General features: G+C 42.4%; 1 protein-coding gene across 1 annotated transcript in view; it reads left to right on the top strand.

Annotated features, from left to right (window-relative positions):
* The first annotated feature begins 5,762 nt into the window (after positions 1 to 5,762).
* WWP1 (WW domain containing E3 ubiquitin protein ligase 1) overlaps positions 5,763 to 10,095 on the top strand; it is a 54,877-nt gene continuing 50,544 nt past the window's right edge. The window contains exon 1 of the mRNA XM_054385608.1: positions 5,763 to 5,806. The gene's annotated coding sequence lies outside the window, so the exon portion shown is untranslated. The remainder of the gene's footprint in view (positions 5,807 to 10,095) is intronic.

Below are 10,095 nucleotides of genomic sequence, written 5' to 3'. Positions count from 1 at the left end.
CCTCACCCTGTCTCAGCCCTGCTTCTGGGCCAGAAGTGCACGTATGCTGCAAAACAGTAATCCTCTATGAAGCAGATGTCAAACAGTGGCTCAACATTTACCTGCTACAATTTCAAGATAGAAGTGAATTTATATTAATATATTTCATTCTATTGTCAGTGTGAAAACAGTGATAAAAAGATAATTGTATGCTTTGTCTGCCTTTCAAATACATACCACTATGTTCACATAAAATCTGAACTTTCTGAATTTAGAGAAGGCCTTGCAGCACCAGACTTTAAGCAAATGTTAGTGCTCATTACAACAGGAGACTATGTACTAGTCTGTGAGTTTATTTTTTTCACAAAGTAAGTCTTACATCCTGTGCTGCTAAGAGATACCTCCCCCCCCCCCCCCGAAACAACTCTTTGACAAGTTGTTTTCATAGATTTTTAGGTTTGAGCACACAAATTTCTACTCTTACAAGAAAGAGTAATAAAGTAATTGCTGATTCACCCATGCCTCAGTGTTGAATAACAGATCTGAAAAGACAACAATGTCAAGGGATTGAAATAATTGTATTCTCAAAACACAGAGTAATTTTGGAAGATGTCTATACACAGGAAAATATATTTTATGGAACTGTAGGAAAAAAATCAATTGCTTTTACACTTCTCAATCATTCACTCATCCTTTAAAGTTACAACTTTTGAATTAACACTTATTGTTGTAGGAAAAAGATGTAGGAAAACAGATTCTTCTAAATTCAAATTTATAGATAAAGAAGCTAATACTGTTTAAAAACAGAGGCAAACAGCTTTACTGATTTCCGCTAACTGCAGTCAAAGTCTTTGCTATTTGTTATTTTGTAACTTCTCCACAGTGCTGTTTAAAACATCTAATCATTTAAATTCAATTAGACAACAAATTCTTGCTAGGCATCAAGTTTAATTAAGGGTACCCAAGGTGATTGCTATTATCTATTATTTACACCGCTTCATGTGCAAACCCCCTCAGATTATGGAGTAGAACAGTACTGTGTCAAATATTGCATACATAGTCTAGGAATCCATATCTCATACCTTAAACAAGAGTTAACATATGCTTACCTCTGAGAGATGAAAGTACAAAACAGTAAATATCTAGAAGGTGTGGTACCCAAGCTCCTTATTCATTGTAAATTCAGAGACTTTAGATTATACACAGTAAAAGAAAAAAATGAATAAAGTAGGATTCTGCTCTAAGTATAATACCAAAAGACCGTATTCCATGATATGGATAACTCCCTGCCCCTTATTTATTGTGTAAATAAGATATTTTGTAATGATAATGTATATCTAAGACATACTTTTACAGACACAAACATAAACATGTATATAAATAAAACATAGACATAACTATACTTGGCCTGCTTTCAGAACATGGTAATCATGGAATCAGAGAGAGAAATATGAGGAGACTCTGATCAAATGCCAGCAGTACAGATACTCAGTTGTTATAGGCAGTGTTTATTGTCCTGGAACAGGAGCCAATATTGTGCATTGGAAAGCCGTTGGTTAAAATGTAGGAACACGGTTGGGAAGAAGGACCAGAAATGAAAACTTTCCAGCTGCTGTAGCCATGATCTTTATTTGCTGTGCTGTCCATTAGTGCTCTCTCACACTACTTCGCTGTGCTTTGTAAAGCTGCACAGACCTGGCACAGGAGGGATAATACTGACCCTGCATCAGACAGCACTCATTAGTCATAGTCTGCCCTGAGAGGAGAGTTGTCTTGAGCTTTGAAGACCACAGAAGGTTTTCTAGGTCCCAAGCTCTCTACAGTATCATTCTGACATTGCAGGCCTGGTGACCACTGCTACCACGTTTCTTTCTGCATCTGTCCTTCTCACATTTGTGCTTTGTGTTAAGATCTTTTGTGCACTGGTTAAGCCTTTAATCGTACCTGCTCTGATCCATCGCTTCATCAGTTGCCGGTGATATACTTCCCACTGTCTGGACCAGGAACATAAGAGTAAGTCAAGCAGCAATTCAGCTGATGCAGTGACAACATCAGGTGCCCAGCTGCCCATGCTTATGGGCATTGAGTACATCCACTGGCAGACCTGGGTGACTACATCTATGGGGTTTTTGGCTTGTGCCTAAACCACATTTCAGATACCCAAATGCTCTTCCAATTATGTTCCAAAGACATTGTCCAAAAGACCTCTTGCTCTAGAGGAACTTCACAGTGATAAACTTCCACATAAAAAATAACTAGAATCACCAGAGAAATTTTCCCACTTACTCTCATCAGATGCTGCTTTTGGGATTTTTCACAGTTTGAAGAACAGGGCTGCAGAAACAGCCAACCTAACCAGTTGCATTTAATCTATTCTGAGTGGCCCAACCGTTTGCAAGGAAAAGTGTCAGAAATACACCCAAGGAGATGCCATTAAAAACTTTCAGTAGGTTCCTTCTGCTGATTTTGGCTGAGATAGAGTTAATTTTCTCCATAGTAGCTAGTATGGGGCTATATTTTGGATATGTGCTGAATTTGTGCAGTGTAAATAATGTTAAAATGTTTTAGTTACTGTTGAGCAGTGCATATACTAAGTCAAGGCCTTTTCCACTTCTCGCATTATCCCACTAGTGAGTAGGCTGGGGGTGCACAAGAAGCTGGGAGGTAACACAGCCAAGACTGCAGACCCCAACTGACCACCAGCACATTCCACAGCATATGATGTTATGCTCAGCATATACAGCTGTGGGAAGAAGGAAAGAAGGGACATTCAGAGTGGTGACATTGATCTTCCCAACTGTTATGCATGACAGAGCTCTGTTCTCCTGGAGATGGCTGAACACCTGCCTGCTGATGGGAAGCAGTGAATGAAGTTCTTGTTTTGCTTTGCTTACGTGTGTGGCTTTTGCTTTACCTATTAAAGTATTTTTTCACTTTTATCCTTCGAATTCTCTCCCCCATCCCATTGGTGGGCAGTGACTATAGGGTTGTGTGGGGCTTGGTAGCTGGCTGGGGTTAAATAATGACACTCATGAATTACTATATTTGGAATATTGTGTACAGAAGCTACTTTTATATTTATTTAAGATAAATCTTCATGCAGACTCTTGCAAAGTTCCAGCTTTGCTTGATTTACGTTTTAGTAAGTTTACTGGTTTGTGAGACCTTACCCGAGGTGAACAGTGTGTTTCAAACCCCTAAAGAGCAAAGCTATGAAGCAATGAGGCAACCAAACCTTCAGTAATTACTACTAGCCACCAGTGCTGTAAAATAGATTCTGTAATCTTTACTGGCCACAGCACAGTAGTAAAAATAAAAATGGCTATCTACAGAATGAAGAAAACTGTGTATGTACTTTTTCAGATACTAAGTATAACCCTTAAGTATAACTTAAACGTTTTCAGCAAGTTTTCAGTATATGGATTCTAAGTCTTATATGTTTATTTATTACTTTCTGTTGTAAAAGTATTTGGAAAAAACCCAAGAATCTTGAGGTTTTATAAGACATTGAAAATTGAACTTGTGACATTTTGCATTCATAAGTGTATCAAATGTCTTTTAGGAGGGAATAATACTTGGAATGTCACTGTTCCCCAGGGTGAGACAAATGTATGACAAAGCTCGTTTTGAAACAGGGAGGAGGCAAGCCAGAGAAGCCCATAACTTTGTATAGAGTATTGTTTCAAGTCACTACACACTTTCGTACTCCGTAAGGCAAGAAAGAAGCACTTGGCAATTTCACACATACAGCCTATTAAGAAATAATGGTCACGATTTTCACATGAGTATCAGATTATTGATATTAGTAACAAGCAAAGTCTTGGAGCAGAAAAATTAATAGCTTATACGATGAACGGAGACAGAAATATTGCCATTCACACCTTCACCTACCCTTTGCTTCTGGGAATACAATGCTGCATCCAGCAGAAAGTTATTAAGTATATTTTTTTCCCCATCAAAAAGTGCTCCTACCTAAGGGTACAGGTATTTTTTTCTCCAGATTTCAAGTAGATTGTTTTACATGAGAAAAAAACCAAACCAACCAACCAAACAAACGAGCAAGCAGGAAAGACAAACGGAACTTACCAAAAGATTCTGAAGGTGCTACCAAAGGACTGTAAAAGTAGTCTCTTAGACTAAGTACCTCATCTGGGACAATCTCAGAACAAAAGCAGGACTGTGGTTTTCTTTAAATGCAAGCTTTAATTGGAGTACAGAAAACAGTCACTCTTGAATTTTGCATCTGGATTCATCAGGTAGCTACTCCTAACTGCCCAGGATGGTTGCTACCAGTAAATGCTCAAACGACCAGAGTTTTCAGACTCTTGTATTGTCAGCGAAGAAAATACTAATTTTGTTTTCCTTTAAAAGGTACCTGGACTAGGCTCTTCTAAAGTTCAACTGTACATAATGTTTCTTTCCAAACTTTGTGGTTCTCCTATAGATTTTCTATGAAGAATGAATAGGTTGGAAAGCAGAACTTTTTAAGAGCCTCCCAGTTGTTTCTTGAAGGAATTTACATGCTCAGATCAGATTGCTGGCCCTTGTGTTGTTTTTTAAGAGCAACAAAATACCAGACTTTGTTGGAAGTTGCTTCAGGGTCTCATACTGCAAGCTTTTGTTCCTCTCTGTTAACAGTGGCGCTGGGCTTTCTAAGACAGCCGCTCAAAGGCCTTACGCTCAAAAGCTGCCGCTGCCTCCAGAGCACGATGTTGTACAGAGAGAGGCTAAACCTTTATTAAAACAAAACTTAAGTCCCACGTTTGTCCATAAAAGCATTTCTAGGTTTGTAAGTCTGTTCGGAACGTCTGTGCCTTTTTCAATAGTGGCTAAGGACAACCGGCCCCTTGCCCGTGACGGGGACGGTGCTCAAGGTGTTGAAGGTAAACCGGACCGTCGTCCCTGCCCACAGCTCCGCCACCGCCGTGGGTTGCGAGCAGCTATCCTTCCTCATCGCCACCGCCCTCCTCAGTACGGGAGGGTCTGATCCTCCGGGAGGGAGGTCAGACGGCAGAAAAAGGGGACCGGGCGGATCCCGCTGGTTCCGAAATGGGGCGACTGTCACGGCCGCCGCGCAGCCTCCCGGCGAGGAGCAAAATCCCGCCCTGCCCGCCAGAGGCGGGCGGCGAAGACAGCCCCCGACCTTTATCGCTTGCACAGCACCCGGGGTGTGCTGCCTCTCGGTGCCGCCGCAGAGGGGCTTTCTCGGGGGGGCCGTGACTCACAAAAGCTTTCCTTATCCTGCCCCTGCACGATCTCTCCGCTGACAGCACCCCAGCGCTGGGGCCCGGCCCCTTCTCCCCTGCTGCCGGAGAGGGTTGATTCAGTCCGCCCGGCTCCTCTCCCCGCCGCAGCACAGTAGTTGGTTCAGCCCGGGGCAGGCTCTAGGAATAAGCCCTGTCCCCTTTGAAGAGCCTCGGTTCAGGCTCTCCTCTTCCCTCCCACTGCCGTTGCGCACGGCTCGGTGCCGACTGGGCCCTCCCGCCCGGGCGGCGGCAGGGTCGGGGAGGGCAGCAGCGGCTCCACGAGTTTCTGCTACCCGGGTGTGAGGCGCGCACAGGCGGTTGGTTCGAGCGTCGGGGCTGCGGGTCGCCGGCAGCGGGAGCGGCCGGAGCAGGGGCGGCGGCGGCGGGAGGGTGTTGTGCAGAAGCCGCCGATGCCGCTGTGAGATGGCATCATTCTGCGCGGCGGCGGCGGCAGCAGCAGCAGCGGAGCGCGGCGCGGAGGGGTGAGGAGCCGCCGCGGCGGAGAAAAAAAAGCAGAAGAGGAAGAAAAAGGTGGGAGGAAGGAGAAGGAGGCGGCAGCAGCTGTGAGGCTGCGAGCCACGGTAAGGAAACAAAACAGGCTTTGCCGCAGCCGTTTCGCTTTGCGGTCTGGCCCGGCCTGAGGAAAACGGCTGCCGTTTTTCTCCCTCTTCGCCGCTGACCGGCCGTAAGGAAAGGGGGCGATGAGGGCAAGGCGGTGGTGAGCTCTGAACGGGTGCGATCACTGTCACTGAGGGGCGGGAGGAGGGGAATGGGCGTGGGGGCTAAAATGGCGAAGGGAGCCGTAGTAAGGTCTTAGTCCCTCCAGCACTTCAGATCGTCGCCCCTCTCGGGTCCTGCTGGAGGGGGTGGAGGAGGAGGAGGGTGTGGGCTGTTGCTTCTCCCCTTGGATGCCCCGTTTGCTGTTTGGAGGGTTGCTGTCTTGCCGTCTCCTGTCCTGGCCCATGCCTGGACGGGGCTGAGGGCCTCTGTACCCACACCTGGCAAGGGGAGGAAGGGTGGGTGCTTGGGTGAGCTTGTAGAGGTGTCGGGTGGGGGGAGGCAGAGGAGGAGCGTCGCCGGTGTCCGGTGTCAGGCGTATAACCTTGTTTATTCCCGTCTACGGCCTCTCGAGTGAGGGTGACTGAGGGCTGAGTCCTGACCTGTGTCGACGCCGAGTTGATTGCGAGAGGCGTTAGTGCCTGGGAGTCAGTCAGGCAGTTCCACGGCTGGCCCTTGACTGCTTATCTGTTAAGTGAAAGCAGAGGAGAAGGATATTGTTACGTTTCAGTTCACCTTCCTCTGGTGTAAGTGGGGAGGGAGAAGGTGAAGAGCCGTTTCCCTTCTACAGTGAGCTACTGTCACCCCTCACAGTACCGGCAGCGTGCCTGCTCTCAAGAAGAGGGGGCACAGGGGAATGGGAAGTGCTTAAGGTTACTGCTCAAGTTATAGTGTCTGCTGGGCTGTCTGGGTCCTTTCATGTGCGTTTTACTGAGCAGACTGTATCAGGTCAAGACCTCAAAAGACCTATTTTGTGATTTACCTTTGTTTATGTTGTGGCAAAATGTTACAACTCAGTGTAAGTGTTTACTGGTTTTATTTGTAGCTGTCTTATGTTTGGAACAAGACCAGTTCTCATCCCAGTGTAACTAGGGTGATCTAGCTCTGCTTCCACATCTAAAAATGTTTAAAGTGTACATCAAAGAGAGAAGAGGACTTGATGCTGTCTAATCATTTTAATGGGAGCTCTTCAGTGTTTGGGTGAAACTGGAAAAAAAACATGTTCATATTTTAGTTGTATTTTCACATGGCACCTGTGGCACAGAGAAAGTCCCCAGGATACTTTTCATTAAACCCCTAGGTTCTGGAAATTTAATAATGCTCTCTTCCTAGGTGATAGTGTCAGTGGCTGCAGGTGGCTGGGTTATGTATGGCCATACACATGGAAGACAATATGGCTTTCATAGTAATAACAAACTCCACTTAAAAATCATATTCCGGTTTCATGTCTGATACAAAACCAAACTGATTATTGGTAGGCCTTGACAATTCTTCACCAAGGTGAACTGGCTTTTAAACAGTTTTTTATTTAAATTTTGTGTGCTGCCTTATCTGAGTCTGTGTTGGTTGAGGTATAAACTGAATTATTACTTCTTACTGATTTTAATACTAATAAAGGTGAAATTTTGGATAGGAAAAAATGAAGGATTTTTCATCCTTTTGAGGAAAAAATGTGGAGTTGTAAAAGCAGAGTTTATTTTGACAAAGACACTGTCAAGTGGGGCCATCAGAAATGCTTTCAGCTGATGTTGTTTGTGAAACTGGATTTGTAATCCTTTTGTCATGTCTTTGGTGTGTATTCTGAACAACATTTTAAAGATCTGATCATATAGATGCTTCTAGTTTGAGTACCCTGTTATTAATGGTAATCTTTTTCCAATTATATTGAAGAATAACTCCCTTAAATACACAATTCTACTTGAAAACATGACAGCAATTTTGCATACTTGGGACTGATATAATCTCTCAGCATGGGCCACTTAGTTGCCAAAAGGGTGTTTTTCTAACAACAACAAAAAAAAATCCGTATTTGTTGCTAAACATCAATGAACTAAACATTGTAAGTCTGGCTGTGTGTTTTTGTTCAAGTGTTGACCTTAAAGTTTAAACAATCACCTGTCTACAAGTGCTTCTTAAGCATGGGAATACTGACAGAGCCAGCCCCTTTTCCTGAGTTTGTGGAACCCTTGGAAGAGGGAGGAATTGTCTGCTAGTTCTATTGCTTTTCATTTTCCTTCTTATCTTTCCATATGAGGTTGGAAATTTTGATAAGCTGGAACTTCTACCCACTTTCCTGTTTTTTTTCTCTTGAAAGAATGTGTGTGGGGAAAGCTTTTTCTCCTGGTGTTCGGACACAGAGAGAAGTCATGAGAAAGGATCTATGTCAAGAAGCTGGTATTATTACTGACAAAAGTCTTGTGTCAATTAAAAATAAATGGCTTTTTACCTCTGCATTTATTGCATATGACTTCTTCAGAAGAAAAGCTGCTCCAGTGTGTCTTTCTGTATGAAAGTGTATAAATTTAGGTAGGGCTCCCCAGTGGCTGTGGTAGTGTCGGATTAACCTAAATCCTATAATTTTTGCTGTCCTTATGAAATTTGTAAACCATAAGTGTTGAAATCTTCCTTTGAATTCTGAGTGAGGCAACGTGTAATGCCATTCTTCTGTATTGGTTTGGTCAATATACAATTGGAGACAACAGGAGTTGGCTACATCCAGCTCTATAAAAGTTTGTTTTTATTCTGTAGGTTCTAGTTCAGATTTATCATAATCTACTGACAGTCTCCTGTAGTGATGTAAAATAGTCATAGGTAAGAAACATTGCAAGTATCAGGGGGCTCACCTCTGTTTTCTGCAGGAAAATGATATATTTGGGGAGAGAAATCTCCTCTTCCTTATCAGGAGATGGAGTGTCCAGGAGAGGTATTTCAAAGGATTATAGAAAAGAACAGATCTTATGAGTGGTGGACCTTTATTGTTTCGTTTGGTTTTGTTTGTTTTCTCTTTTCTTCTGTAGAACAGTGACATGGCATGGCTTTTGGTAAAATTTGCTATGGTACCTTTTAAGAGGGAGATTTCATCTTTAACTGCTTTCTGTAAATGAAAAAGTTTGGGTTACTGTTTTGTGGGATATTTTTACTATGTTTGAGGACCTAACAGTTCAATCAGAAATGTACTTAAGTGTAGCTGTTTTGCAAGTGCAAGGTTGTTTTACAGAGGAACACTGAAGATTCCAGGGAAGCTATCAGCTGTCAGAGTAGTTGTAGTACATCAGAATTATTTATCTGACAGAGTGCTGTTTTCTTTCCTTTCCTTTTTTTTTTTTTTTTTTTTTTTTCTAAACTTTCTTAGCATTTCAGGGAAACCCTTATGCCCATGTTACATGTAGGTCTTAGTAACTGCCACTCGTGTGGTACCTAGTGTGAAGCAATTAACCATTGCAAGTTTGCATGACTGTATGCTGCTGTGGTTCTGTAACAGCAGATGAATGGCAAACAAGGGTGTTTTTTTTTTTATTTCCTCTCCCCTTAGTCAGCATTGGGGATTGTGTAAGTTTGTGATCTAAAGTACAGTTTGATAATTGAGTATTTTCAAAACAGTACTTTAAAAATTCTATTTAAAGAGAATATGGATTTAGTTTTAATTTATACATTCTACTGTAGAATAAAATTTACTTGGCTGAATGTGTTACTTTATAATGGCTTTTGACTAAATTAAAATGCTTAATAGATTGGAGTGCAGCATGTGTTTAACAAAGCAGATTGCATTCCTGGGCTTTTGAAACTTTTTTTTTTATTAATCACTTTTTTTTTATTATTATTATTGTTGGAATATGTTGGAGATGCTTTTGTTCTGCTTTAACCCACTAGGGTCTGAACATGCTTAAATATAACCAGTTGAAAACCTGAGGACTTTTTAATATCTTCGCTGTCAAGGATGTTAATTTGGAGTGGTGTAATTAGCATGGCCAATTGTCTTTTCTTTTGTAGAGAATTTCAATGTCTAATGCAAGGAATCATCCATTGGCTAAAATCGTTTCAGAATAATTTTTTGAAATACAAGTATCTGTTGCTGAAAACACAGCAGCACAATCTCTTAATTTGTCTTATATGTGTATGGCTTCAAGAATACAGATGTGTTAGTGACTGACCTTCTCAACTAGTTCTAATGGCAGGGAGTCGATCCCATCTGCTTGTTTCTATTAGGATTTTGGAGATAGCTTACTGAAAGTCATTGTGGAGATGGAAGAAAATTTAAAAAGGATTGAGAAGAAGGTGTCACATTTTAAAAATAAGCCACAAGGTAGTGTTT

This window comes from Indicator indicator, chromosome 12 (genome assembly GCF_027791375.1).
Source record: "Indicator indicator isolate 239-I01 chromosome 12, UM_Iind_1.1, whole genome shotgun sequence".
Taxonomy (NCBI): Eukaryota; Metazoa; Chordata; class Aves; order Piciformes; family Indicatoridae; genus Indicator; species Indicator indicator.
Note: the sequence above shows the minus strand (reverse complement) of the source record. Positions and strands in the feature narration are given on the sequence as shown.